The 14,489-nt window shown below is 39.3% G+C and overlaps 1 protein-coding gene across 2 annotated transcripts in view; it reads right to left on the bottom strand.

Moving 5' to 3' along the window:
- The window catches only part of LOC123760651 (ankyrin repeat and IBR domain-containing protein 1), an 85,103-nt gene extending 75,545 nt beyond the window's left edge, over positions 1–9,558 (bottom strand). For both annotated transcript variants that reach the window (XM_045746410.2, XM_045746411.2), the window contains exon 1: positions 8,911–9,558. The gene's annotated coding sequence lies outside the window, so the exon portion shown is untranslated. The remainder of the gene's footprint in view (positions 1–8,910) is intronic.
- Positions 9,559–14,489: the final 4,931 nt, after the last annotated feature.

Here is a 14,489-nt window from a genome sequence, read left to right as displayed (position 1 = left end):
TCATTATGGCCTAAAATCCAAAAGGTATGAATTCGATTCCAGTTAATACGGAAATGCATAACCATAACCGGCTTGTCGAGAAACAAAACCGGATTCACAAATATTCGGTCAACAAGGGAGATACAACTTTCTGACTCAGCATGTCGATCGACCTCTGATTTCGTTGACTCAAATATTAACGGTCCCTGCATACTGGGCGGGCAAAAGTTGCCCTTGCTGGGATCTAGTCCATAACATAAAAAAATGCCTTGGTGTTTCCAAATATGTTTTTTAACAAGTGCGTCCACTTGCCGAGCTGTGTTCGTGTAGAAGAGCCCTAAAACTCCTAGGGCTTTTCCTTGTTTGCAACAATTATGGCAATATTTTCATTGACACCTTGATCTAATAACTATTTTGATCCCCACAAATCTTGCATTTTGCTTCATTGTATATCATTTGACCATCTGTAAAGCTTTTCACAGAAGTATATACTTTTTCACAGAAGTGTTCTTTCCACTTCCTACCCTTCCAAGAAATGTTTGTATCATCTGCAAGTTTGAGAATTCGGTTAGAAGTTTCTTGGTCAATGTCGTTTATATATTTTACATATATTATACACCATATACATATTATACACCACAATAGACCCTTCTGGAATTATACTCATAATGATACCCCATTCCGACTGCACTGTAGAATGTAAATCCCCCTGCGTGTGTCAGCCGTCTCATCCATTCTACAATTTCGCTCTTGCCTGAGAGCTTGAAAATCACGTACAGTACATCAACTAGGAATCCCTGGTCCGCGTATGTCTCATTACTGCTTTGTGGGTTTAGTAGCAGAGCTCATGCTCAATGTCCAGCATTCCTTACTGTTCCCGCATATCCCTCGTCGTGCAGTGTTCCAGCGATATACAGTACAAATAAAAAATTAATGTTATCTATTTTTTGCAATGTTGTTTATTAAAATGTCGGTCAAATGATTATAGGTTACACCTAGTGATCTGGGTGTGATGAAATCTTTCCCTATTCAGCTTTTTTTATCTTTCAACACGGCTGTTTAACACTTAACACGCCTAATTAAAAACATGCCTCAGTATTCTTTTTACCTATATTATTATTATTTTGTCATTCTTATACTTTAATCCACGTTATTCTATTTGCGCCCCCCCCCCCCACCTCCCATCGTGTTGGCGTGCCAGTAAGTAGTTTTACATGATGAGCTTGCCGACAGAGTCTCAGCTCCTGGGCCTCGCCGCTTAATCATTTATCGTCTGGTGTAATGACTCCATAATCCGCAAGTTTCGTTATACAGTACATTTGAGTTCGTATCTGGCATGTCTCTAACAGTCTTTATATTGGGTTTCATACGCACGTGTTTTTTTTTTTTTACATAAAATGAATCATGTTTTTGTTTTATGTAAAAACATAAACATAAGTTTGTTTTTTTCTGGGTGGTAAATTTACACCATAGGTCTGTGTAAATCAGCACAAATCACTTGAAACTTCATGATAGCAAATATTTCTGCTCGTGACAAACTTTATAACTAATGATAATTCGTATACATTATATTAAAATGTGAAGATTTACCTTTCCGGGTGCGAGTATAGCCTATGGATGGTGAAACAGGACAAGATGGAACACACGACTTATGATAAAGTTAGCCGACTATAATGAATATAATTAACTTCTAATTTACCGTTCCCAAATTTCCTCATTGGTGTACCAATGTTAACAATATTAAATTGATAAAACACGTATGTAAAACAGTTGTCAAAATTAACAAAGGAATGTGTGTGTGTGTCCACGTCATCAAATCGGGTCATAAGATACTGCAGGCATGTAAATGTATCCACTGGCACGAAACGTTACACTGCTAAGTGCGCACACCCTACGGGGAAAAAAAGGCCAGTGCCGTTGGTAGATGACAAACAAGAGAATCAATGAATATTATGCACGCCACATCCCACACCTCAAGGCCGTTGGTCGCCTCCCGCCACCATCTGCTCAGGCCACCCCCCCCTCTCTCTGGTTTGTTGCCACAGCTCGTAACCTTCACCGTGTGTGCTGTGTCATACATAATGATTATGAACATTGGTCAGAGATTTAATTATTAGCCAAGGGGCAATTGCAGACAATCGAAAAACGTTGTTATACTAAAACAAGAAGCAATCATTAATCAAATAATACAAAATTTACATTGACTCATTTTTTCGGTATGCAAATTCTGCTATGAAATTATCTTAAAAATATGCCCCCACCCATTCATCATCTTCCACACCCATTTCCCCTTCTTTCTCATTCTCTGAACAATAGCTGTTGTATAAACCACATGGAGTGATGGAACAAAGGGTGACGCGAGTGAAGGAGTCAAATGTGAATAGTAGTAGGTATCCATCAGTCTCAGTAGACCATGGAGTTGAGCTCTGGTTGTTGGTCTGGAGTGGTCTCTCCAGGGCGAAAAGCCAGGGTAGGTTGATACGGGGGAGAAGCTGTCACCCATGCAGCAGGTCCCCTTCTCCACTGAACCGAAAGTCTCCAATAAAAAGGCAAACGCCAATACGATTGGTTCCAGCGCCGTCGTGAATAAGGGTACAATAAATACAGGGAACGCAATAAAAACAATGAGGGGGGCAACATATCTGTTATAGTTTCCAAAAATGTGAGCAGGTTTGTAAGGCAGGAATGCTCAATTTTATAGTGAAAACAGAACTGTGAGAATGTTGCGAGGCCATCTCCACAATTAAGATGCTCGAACCAGACTTAATATGGTTAGACTTGCAACAAAGTAGGCAACAGCACATCACGCTTCTGCAACCTGAAGCCCCATGGCCAAACTTCCAACAAATATTACACTGGCATAGGTAGGGGGACATACTCTGGGACAGAACATTAGGTTTGGAAGTAACAGTGTTTTTTTTAACCCTTAAATGTATAGTTATACATTTTGTTTATGTAATTATTATTTATTGTCAGGGGAAAGCACCAAGCCATTACGACTTTATTGCACTTGGAAGGGGTCATGATAAGTTTTTGGGATGAGACGGGGGGAAGGAATGGTGCCCAACCACTTGGACGGTCGGGGATTGAACGCCGACCTGCATGAAGCGAGACCGCCATTGCCGTCTAGTCAAAGTTCAAAGTTTATGTAAATGTTATTTAAAAGTACAGTATAGATGTATTTTTTATAGTGTTGCCTTATTTAAATACTTTAATATTGTATATAACTACGACTTGAGTGATCATTTGCATCACAGGTATTAAAGATTCCCCTCTTGTGTCCAAAGTCTCCCATCCTGTCTATAGTCTTCAGAGAGGTTACAAAGGGTTATTTCAAATGGTCTACCTGTTAAGTATACTAACTTGAAGCTTCCAAAGTCATTGGGAAGGTAGCCAAGAGAGTTAGATGTCCTATGAAACTATCCCGAGCAGGACAGAAATGGTTGGGCACATTTCTTACCACCTAATGCCACTGTTCACCTAGCAGTAAATAGGTGCCTAGGAGTTAGTCAGGTTGTTGTGGGATTGCCTGACCCTGGGTGGGGGGGGGGGGGACTTCAATATAAGCCTAACATGTACCGTATGTATAAAATGGCTGCCTGTCCCCCAACACGACGAATTCGTATAATTATTATTTAAATCTTTTTGAAATACCTGATATTGCACGAATATTTCACATACAAATTTTAGAAACCTCACTTACCCTTTCCCATGTGGTGATGATGATTGTCCCTAAGTTCATAATTTATACCAGAGACTTACTATTGTAATGCTATTTGCTGTACAGTACCAGAAAATGTTTACATTTAATTACTGTATATTGAACTGATATAGATAAAAATTTTGTATATAACATATAACTTTTCTTTCTACACAGGTGGATTCAGAAGACGTCTTCTGACTCCTGTTAGCTGGCTGAGAGCAATCCCTTCCCATATCTCATGGTAAACTTTACCCACTAGTTTTCTCCTGGAAGTCGACCCACAAATTAGCTAACAATAAAGTCAAGATCATGTCTCTTACTGATGGCTGACCAGAGGCAAACAGTTAAGAATTGGTGCCTAGTCAATTCTCCCAGGTCATGATACAAACCCAGACCAGATCGTGTGGGAAGTGCAGGGCAAGTGTGTTACAACTGTGTCACCAGGGATTTTAACAGGGTCACTTAAAATTCCTACCCAAAGCTCCACAGTAGTAGTACCAAAGGATTAAGTAGAGTGCCACGGATTCAGTGCACAGAACGGTGTATCCCAGTTACTCGTGTGTAATTACCCAAGTGTAGTTACAGGACAGTTAACACAGTTACTCGTGTAATTACCTAAATGTAATTACCTAAGTGTACTTACAGGATGAGAGCTACGCTCGTGGTGTCCCGTCTTCCCAGCACTCTTTGTCATATAACGCTTTGAAACTACTGCGCGCGTGCGTGTGTGTGTGTGTGTGTCGAGTGGAAAGGACTAGTTAAGCTTGGTACTATCCTAAGAGCCATGATAAAGAAGTTAGTTTTAACCATGCGGGTTCAGTGTACCAGGGTCGAGGCGGTGTGACGTCACCTTGCCCCAGGGCGGCAACGCTTGTACTCGCCTAGTTGTGCTTGCGGGGGTCGCGCTCTGGTTCATCCTCTCAACTGGTTATCTTGAGATGATTTCGGGGCTTTAGTGTCCCCGCGGCCCGGTCCTCGACCGGCCACCCCCAGGAAGCAGCCCGTGACAGCTGACTAACTCCCAGGTACCTATTTACTGCTAGGTAACAGGGGCATTCAGGGTGAAAGAAACTTTGCCCATTTGTTTCTGCCTCGTGCGGGAATCGAACCCGAGCCACAGAATTACGAGTCCTGCGCGCTATCCACCAGGCTACGAGGCCCCCCTACTGGTCCTACCTCTCAACTGTCTATCTACTGGTGTACAGATTCCAAAGCTTCTCGAGCTCCATCATATCTACATTTGGAACTGTACTCACCTAGTTGTACTCACCAAGTTGTACTACCCTCCCTAGTTGTGTTTGTGAGGGCTCTGGCTCTTTGGGCCTGCCTCTCAACTGTCAATCATTTTTTTTTTTCACACACACCCAGGAAGCAGCCTGTAGCAGCTGTCTAACTCCCAGGTACCTATTTACTGTTAGATGAACAGGAACATCAGGGTGAAAGAAACTCTGCCCATCTTTAAAACTGTGCAATAATGATCCAATTTTAAATGCTTCTTTAAGGGGCTGTATCAGAACCACCCATAGACACCATATGAAAAATAATTATCCAATTGATATTCCAAGATTGACTCAGAGTGAAAATGCCATGGAAATAAAGGGTCCTAAACTGTGGAATGGCCTTTGTGAGATTTCACTAGTTTTTCCCGACTGCTTCTGCTTACAGAAGTCACCTTGGGTGCATTAGGCAGACTCCCTTGCGTGGACTAGAACTATCAGGTATTCATGAATTGCCTGAAGCAGCAGGCCTCACTTTCCCAAGTATTCTCTGCTGAGTTATGACTCCTCAGTGGGTGGCCTACTCAAGACACAGGCATACCTATAGGTTTGTGAGCTACGTTGGTCATGCCATTCACCCTGTGCATGAAGTACAGTGAATGGTAAAGGCTCACATGAATTTATTTGAAAATTGATGAGTGCTAGCATGGGGTCATGTGGATTAAGTAACAGTCTACCTGTCAACACTAATTAATAGCTGTCAGCTTGTCTCACACATAGCATGCACACATCCTCAACTCACTCACTCTCAGTCAATTCCCTTTCACTCACATTCACACTGAACTATCATTCTTTCACACACTTTTTCACTCACAATGAAAGTGCTATGGTTATTAGAATGATTATTATTTACTTGATTTACCTGAGGGCCACTAACCGTAATGGCCTCAATGAGGACAGGAAGCCGGCAGCTTGTCGAAGGTCCGCCCCACCCCCCAATAATTAGTATATTATTACTAATACTCCATACTAAACCATTATTCTGTGCTTTTAGACCAAAAAATGCATATTTATGTCTTAATAACTTCTAATGTAAAATAGCTGTAAATTTCTTTGTGCATTACTAATCAGCATTCACTGCTGAGACCATTATTTTGTGGATTTGCCAGGAGTGGACTTAGTTGTACTATGATCATTATAATGGTCATTAAGTGTTACTAATTTACTATTTCATGACTTGCAAATCTCTGTGACTAGCATTGTTTTTTTCAGTTCAAACATCTTAAAAATAAAGTTAAGTACACGTATCAGCATCAGTTAATACATCAGCATCAGTATTGGCCATAATTTTGGTATAGGTACAGCTCTAATACCCCTACTTAAATCTCTGAATATGTTAGACATTAAGTCACTGCACATTCTCTCATGTGTATTATACATATATAAAACGCTAAACTATAATGCCAATCCTGATCTCAAAAGCTTCATAGAAGGTTGTATCAGAACCCATGAGCATCACACCAGAAATAAATACAGTTTTGATATTCCTAGAGTACGACTTAATCAAACTAGAAATGCTCTACAAATCAAGGGGCCCAGAATGTGGAATGACCTTCCCAACCATGTTAAAGACTGTACCTCTCTCAACCAGTTTAAGTTAAAAGCGAAGCTATACCTAATAAATTCCCTGTAGCCTACCTTACCCTTCTATTGTCAACCAATGTCTTTTTTTCTTTAAAGAGCGCTGTTTGTCGACATAATTGTATTTGTGCTGCTTTTTCATCTATGTTTTCATTTCTTGTTTTCATTCTACTCATTATGCTCAATTAGTATTAAGCTTGTCATTTAAGTTTATCATGCCCGAAACGCTTTGCGTAATAGTGGCTTTAGGCATTGTATGTACTGTACTAGCTATACCTATAAGTTAAACAATCCTTGTAAATATTTATTGTATGTATGTACCTTACCTAAATAAAATTGTATTGTATTGTATTGTATTGCAATATAAATTGCCTACCCCAAAACAAATTATTCTTTATCTGAATTGTAAAGTACATGTAAAGCTTTAGTATAATAAAATCACAAGAACACAATGTACAGTACAGTATCTGAGAAAATATTGAGGCCATATGATGGAATCAAACTTGCATTCCATCTTGGGATTCCAGAGATAGGGGTTGGATTAGATCATATGGTCTCAATGTTTTCTTAAAGCTTTAGTAGCTTGCTAAACTACTATCTAGGGAAGAACCAGTAAGTTTCAGACAAATGAATGTTTTGCAAAAGTCCCTCCAGCCAAATTATTCATCCTAGGCTAAAGCCAACATATAGCACCTGAGTACTGTATGTTATGTAAGGTAAGTATGCCCCATGACGAAGCGGTAACACACTCGCCTGGCATTTCGCGAGCGCTTTGGCCTGTACAGGTATTCGTATCCTGGCCGGGGAGGATTTACTTGGCACCAATCCTTAACTGTAGCCTCTGTTCACCCCAACAGTGAATGGGTACCTGGTTGTTTAACGATTTGGCAGGTCATATTCTGGGGAAAATTAAGATTAAGGACTTGTCCAAAATGCTTTGCATGCTAGTGGCTGTACAAGAATGCAAGAACTCTTGTATATATATAAAATAAATAAATAAATAAATAATTATGAAGAAGTCTTGGAGCTACCTCCACTAATTTCTGGAGAGATGAATTTTTGTTTTTGTGTACATCCCATCTATTTTTTACAATGCATAATTTGTAGTTTATGGTATTGTACTTGAAATAAAAGATGGCAGGAGACCGGACACAAAATTGGCCCCTATTTTTGGTCTCTTTGACATCAAAATCAAATATTTCCAGATGAATTTGGGCTGGAGGGGTAGAATGACGGTCTCGCTTCATGTAGGTTGGCGTTCAATCCCCAACCGTCCAAGTGATTGGACACCATTCCTCCCCCCCCCCTTCTCATCCCAATTCCTTATCCTGATCCCTTCCCAGTGCTATATATTCGTCATGGCTTCGTGCTTTCCCCGTATAGTTCCCTCCCTTCCCTCCAGATGAATTAAAAATCCCCCCCCAACTCATGCTAAACACAACATCCCTCCTTGCATATTACCATCAGACTTTAACAGTATGTGGTGCCTGAGAAATGAGTCACAGAACGTGGGTGTCTCGTCTGAGTCTTTAACTGTGTGGGGGGGAAAAGTTAAAATAAAAGATGCCACCATACTGTATGAAAACACCATTAAAGAGTTTTGCACATACACTAAACTGAAAGAGGTTAGAGAAACTTTAGTGGAATGCCACCAGCCTAGTCTTAAGAGTTGAGAGGTATGAGTTGTGTTGAAATTTACATTAAAAAAAAAAGTTAAACTTCACATTACTGGAAGAGAATAAACAGGGAAGACATCAATATTTAACTTGGCTGGCACACAAACAATGGGACACAAGTGAAAACTAAGCATATAAGATTAAAAATACATTTTTCAGTGTTAAAGTAATGAACAAGTGTTAAGCACTAAGAACTGAAGTGATGGAGGCAGACTTTTACACAGCTTCAAAGGTAGGAAAGACCTTTGTAAGAAGTATGACTAAAAAGCTCAACCCTTGCAAACACAATTATGTGAGCATAGTGATCATGAGGAAAGTAAGTATTATGTTTGTTATTTACAAGCATGCCAAGCATACATACAGTAGACTAAATGTACTAGTCTGCAGCATATAAACTAGGAAAACATGGCTAGGATTTGGGTAATGCCAGATTAAATTAATGTAATTAAAAAATCTTTAAACGAATTAGGCCAATAATATAATGGTCAATAATTCCTTTGATTTTTCACATTTAATTCCATTAAATTAATTAGAGATGTAGGGTAGTCCTATGTACAAGTATTGAATTTTATCGACAAAGGTATATGGCACTACAAGTGTTTGGTGAGGAAAATTGTTAATAAGCTACAGTAAAGCTACAGGGAATCTAAACCATTGTCTGTGGGAGCAAACACGCTGAATCATCAATTCTTACCTTTGCTGTTAGCGCTCAACTAACCGTAGCTTGCTATTGAGTCTTCTAAGGGACATGATCTTCGAATGGCTTCTTTATCTTGATATTTCCACTGACATTACTGAGGCATTATGGTCCTGACGTAAAATATTGGTGACAATTAGTCCATTTTGTCATTGGCAGCCATCCTAACACGGGTAAATATGCTGACTTCAACAAACTTGTTTACCGTAGAAAAATGAGAATTATGATATGTTATCGAAGCACCATACGGGCTGTAACTAACAAAGCACAACATTGGTCAAAAACGTATAAAAATAGTGGAGCAACTTGTGGTAATTGTGATATTAGAGGAGCAGAGTCTGGCTCACGGGCCAGAGACGCCTCGACACGAAAACAAAGACGGGCATGGCTAGAGCTTCCCTGGCGGTGTCTGAGCTCTCTAGCTGTGTTTATGCTTACCCCTCACTAGGTACTGCATAGTGCGCTTATATCCATAGTCACTCGCTCTTGTGGTAGTGAGGAATTAACATGTATCCACCAAGTTATCTGACACAACAGTCTGCAATCAATAGATCTCTCAATGGCAGTTTCCTGATAGCAGACGACGCAGGGGCTGGACACAAGAGGATCGAGAGAGCGCTGACTAAGATGTTACAATGCCCTGTCTAGCCCTTCTGCTCCTCCTACACTACTGAATTCCCTCTACAGAAAGACCGCGAATTTAAATATAGATGATTGAATAATTTACAACTTGCGGGTGATATAAACTGTCAATATTACATAACCAAAAGGTCGGTTCCAAGATGTGCAAGAGGCACTAACTTCTTAAAATATCTATTTATAAAGACAAATATTCATTGATTACATTACATAATATTAATTAATATATATATATATATATATATATATATATATATATATATATATATATATATATATATATATATATATATATAATGTGACGGTAAAGCGTTCGGCTGTTTCAAAAGCTAGGGGCAGGGCCTCGTCACATTAGAGAAAAAGAGAAAAGCTGGAACTTTCGTCTGTGGTAAGGTAATGGGAAGACACACAAAACACAAGTAAATTTAACAATGAAATTTTAATTACTTTAGAAAAACAAGACATGAATAAAGTTAAGCACATAAAATATAACAGACAATTCAACAAACAAAATAATATGAATAATCACTGGCAAATGAAAAGTTACGTTAAGACAAGAGAGTTACAGTGATAGCAAAATAAATATGAATGGAGCTGGAATATTGGCTTCGAGCTGCCACCTCCCTTAGTACACGAAAGCCAAGGCTTAGTCTACCAGCGAGAGATGTCAACTGCAAGAAGCACTGAGATATTCTGACAATACTGGGCCACTGCAGCCCAGACATCAACTTGTGGCAGAGGGCGGAGGGCAGGTGCGATGGGACACCAGCCAATCAGCGACAGGCAGGCAATGGACAAGCAGTTTGCCGGTTTACGGTGGCGGTAGGTAGCAGGTGTGCCGGTGTGCTGGATACGTTTTGCTCTCTGGGCAAAACGTTTTGGAGATACTTGCTGTACGTATCTTCTATATTATCTTTTCTTTTTACGTACTTTGTAGGAAAGAGCAGGCTCAATCTCTCTTGAAAGAGATTATCGTCACAATATATAACACTTGTTCCCTTGTAACTTGTAACTCACTTGTTCCCTTGTAACTTGTAACTCACATGTAACACTTATATGCTGTGTTTCCTATTTTAACCTGCTATGTTAAATAGGATTCTTGTATTGTGATTTGTGTATTTGTACTCACTGAATTTATGTGCCCCTTGAGGGACTTGAAGTAGAAGGGGGGGGTAGAAATAGTCTAAGCTACTCTATCATATCCCTTTGAGATGTATTTTTTGGCTGTATTGTCTCAATAAACATACTTGAACTTGAAGTGGACGTTAATGTTTTTTTCGGCAGCTTTATTTCCTTAGTTTCCGAGCTGTTTTCTTTACCGTGTATGTTGTAATAAACTATTCCTATATTTACAGTTGTTTTTCCCTGTGAAGATTATTAAACGATGGTGATTATAAGAGCGCGGAAGTTCAGCCTGGCCAGGGCCGCCAGCAGCCCTTGGGCCCGCCCCGGCAGCTCCCAGTCTTTAATTTGGCACCTTTGTGGGGACCTTGGTATAAGCCTAACATATATATATACACTGGCTGCCTGTCCCCCTACACAATGATTTATTATTACCTATTATTTTATCATTTAATTTAAATATTAAATAAAATAATTTAATTATTATAGAAAGTACTAAATAATTTAATAATAAGTAGTAAGTACATAAAAATTATTAAAAAGTACAGTTTAGTCATAGGAGATTCCTAGATTGGAATTCACTACCAAATTTCAATATATCCAAGTATTTTTAGTGTGAAATGCTGTTATTATATGCATAAATTGTTGTTTTAATAATATAACGCTTAACCACTTGGGCTGGACGGTAGAGCGACGGTCTCGTTTCCTACAGGTCCGCGTTCAATCCCCGACCGCCCAAGAGGTTGGGCACCATTCCTTTCCCCCGTTCCATCCCAAATCCGTATCCTGATCCCTTCCGAGTGCTATATAGTCGTAATGACTTGGCGCTTTCATTTGATAGTCCCCCCCCCCCTCATGAATAATATTACGAAAGCAGTATTTACGGGCTATTCATGCCCGTGCCACCTCTTGGGTGGCTTAATCTTCATCAATCGAGAGCAGTACGTCCTAACCAGACATTATATGATGATATCCTGAACAGTTGATAAGTAAAAGTAATTGCGGAACTCCAGTTATCTAGTAATTGTCATAAATGGTATAAAACCTTATCATAAGCCAAGGGATTTGTAGATCAGTGTTTAAAGGGAATTCGGAAGTAATAATAATACAGCTGATGCCATCTGTCGGCAGAAGAGAACACTATCAACTGGCTGGTCAACAGTGGCCATAAGATACAGCTTACGCCATCTGTTGACATCAAATTACACTTATAACAAATTACCCTACAAAATACAACTAGCGCCATCTCTTTTTTTTCCAACGCACTATAAATAGCCAAACAGCAACCCATAAGGCAGGTTGTTGCGCTCGGGTAGGAGGTTCCACGCTCCGCCCACAAGTGGTATGGGGTGCATAATAAATGGCATATCATTGGTAGATATTCTTTGTTGACATTCACACAACAGCCAATCACAGAAAAGGATCAGCTAAAGGCTCCATCCACTTAATAAATTATCTTTATTCAGCACACCATCCTTGCTTATGACATTCTGCTTCAACTTTAATCTACCTAAAAAGTGATATGCTAAGTATTTAAAAATATTAATATAGTGATAATTAAATACTGCAGGATGTAACGGGTGTTACAAAAACATGGGCTGGCTACCTAACTTGTGACGTCATCAGTGGGGGTAGCCTCACACAAATAATGATACGCTGCTCTGCCCTCTTATTCGAGTAAATTATTCAGTTAGATGGAGATTTCTGTCAGGTGCAAAACAGAAATTGTTGTTCTTTTTCACAACAACCTTGTTGTTGTGCACAAGGACCTATTTCTTAGTTAAAATTTTATTCATAAAAGAGTGTTGGTGTTCCCCGCAACAGCCAATCACAGGAAGGTATTTCTGGAAGCTGGGCTTCCTTATGGACTCAGCACATCGCTCTAGCTCATGGCTCTCTGTTTCATCTCTTGTATATACAAACTATGACTTTTTTCGATTACTGTTATCATTGATAATATGAGATATAAAAGTTTTTACACAAAATGGCTAAATTCTGCCATTAAATGAACTTTGTCTGGTATACATACAAACATTCACCAATTTATTACCATTCATCCATTATTAATTTCAAATGTAATGTATACTGTCTATTTTTTTCCTCTCGCCATTACTTGGTGCAATATATGAAAGTTGTCTATTTATTTATTGATCTATCTATTGTATTTATATTTACAGGTTTCTGTGCTTGGAAGAAAACTCTGCATTGAATTGGGACTAATTTATTAAATAATATTATTTAGTATTAATTAATATTTACAATTATTATTAATTACAATTATTTATAGCTTAGTTACTTTCATGTAACTCGCAATCGTACATTCTTAACCTTAATAGCTCAAATTAGCACATCTTGCTTTTAAATTAGCCCAAAAAGTAGCAAGTAGCAAAATTAAAAATTTGGGAGCGCGGGGCTCTCAAAAGTAGCCCAATTCGCTATTTGTAGCCCAATCTGGCAACACAGGGGCCACCCAGTCTGCAGGCAGAGTTTATATAACCTTGGTTCGTTGTTCGCGCAGCTTGGGCGGTTAGACTCAGCTTTCAGACATACGTTTTCTTTTCCTCAGAAAACCCACCGCTTTTTTGGGAGAAGCAGTGTTCTTATCTTCCAGCGCCTCAGTGTAGCGATCCAGAGGGAAAATGTCCCCTGGATCGTGGGTTTCCTGCCCGACGTCGGAGGAGTTGAAGAAATCTACAGCCTCTAGACACTACTATGCTTCCCTTTATTCTCTTAATGTCAGTTTTTTTTTTTTTTTTTAGATATATACAAGAGTTGTTACATTCTTGTACAGCCACTAGTACGCGTAGCGTTTCGGGCAGGTCCTTGGAATACGATCCCCTGCCGCGAAGAATTGAAGTTTTGTAACCAATAGGATAATGTAACTGTGTAACCTTGTATAATAAAGTGTACAACATAAATAATACAAAAGGGGTGGTAGAAGGGGGAAAACTCATACGCATTTAGTTAAATGACAAGTCTTTCTGAATGCTCTGTATTCCCTTCTCAGAGGCTTTAGGTCCCTACAATTGTGTTGAATATATTAATACAAAGTATTCTTAATACTGCATTTTATTAAGACATATTTTACTAAGCCTGCATTTTATTACCCATTCATTTGATTAAGCATGCATTTTTACTACCATACAGTTTATTAAACATACATTTATATTACCATGCGTTTTATTAAGCATGCATTTTTAAGCATCTAGGGACTGTTCATGCTACGGGCTAAATATGCCTATATTTATATGCATATTTAGCATATAAATGCTAAATTGTAACAAGCTGGAACGTTGGAACAATATAATTGAGGGCAAAACCTTCAGTAGTTTCAAAGCGTTATACAACTGGGAAGACGGCCGGCCGAACCACGAGCATAACTACATCTCGTCCTGTAACTACACTTAAGTAATTACAGAGCCTTCAACCAAGCTGCACCTATGGAAAAAATTAGTAAGGCACGGGAGTACCACGTTCAGTTACGAGGGTTATGCCTCATCTACTTATTTTCTCAACAACTATATATCTATTAACATTTGTTAATTATTGCATTATTTCTAATTTATACAAAAATTGTCCCATTCAAACGAGTTTTCCTGAGCTGAAGAAATATGGACGGTAGAGCGGCGGTCTGGTTTCATGCAGGTCGGCGTTCAATCTCCGAACGTCCAAGTGGTTGGGCGCCATTTCTCCTTCCCCCTTCCTCCGTCCCATCCCAAATCCTTATCCTGATCCCTTCCCAGTACTATAAACGTAGTCGAAATGGTTTGGCTCTAATACGATTCGGTTACAGCCCCGCTCCTGTGCCAGGTAAG

The sequence above is a fragment of the Procambarus clarkii genome, chromosome 21 (genome assembly GCF_040958095.1).
Source record: "Procambarus clarkii isolate CNS0578487 chromosome 21, FALCON_Pclarkii_2.0, whole genome shotgun sequence".
Classification (NCBI taxonomy): Eukaryota; Metazoa; Arthropoda; class Malacostraca; order Decapoda; family Cambaridae; genus Procambarus; species Procambarus clarkii.
This window is presented reverse-complemented; position numbering and strand designations above follow the sequence as displayed.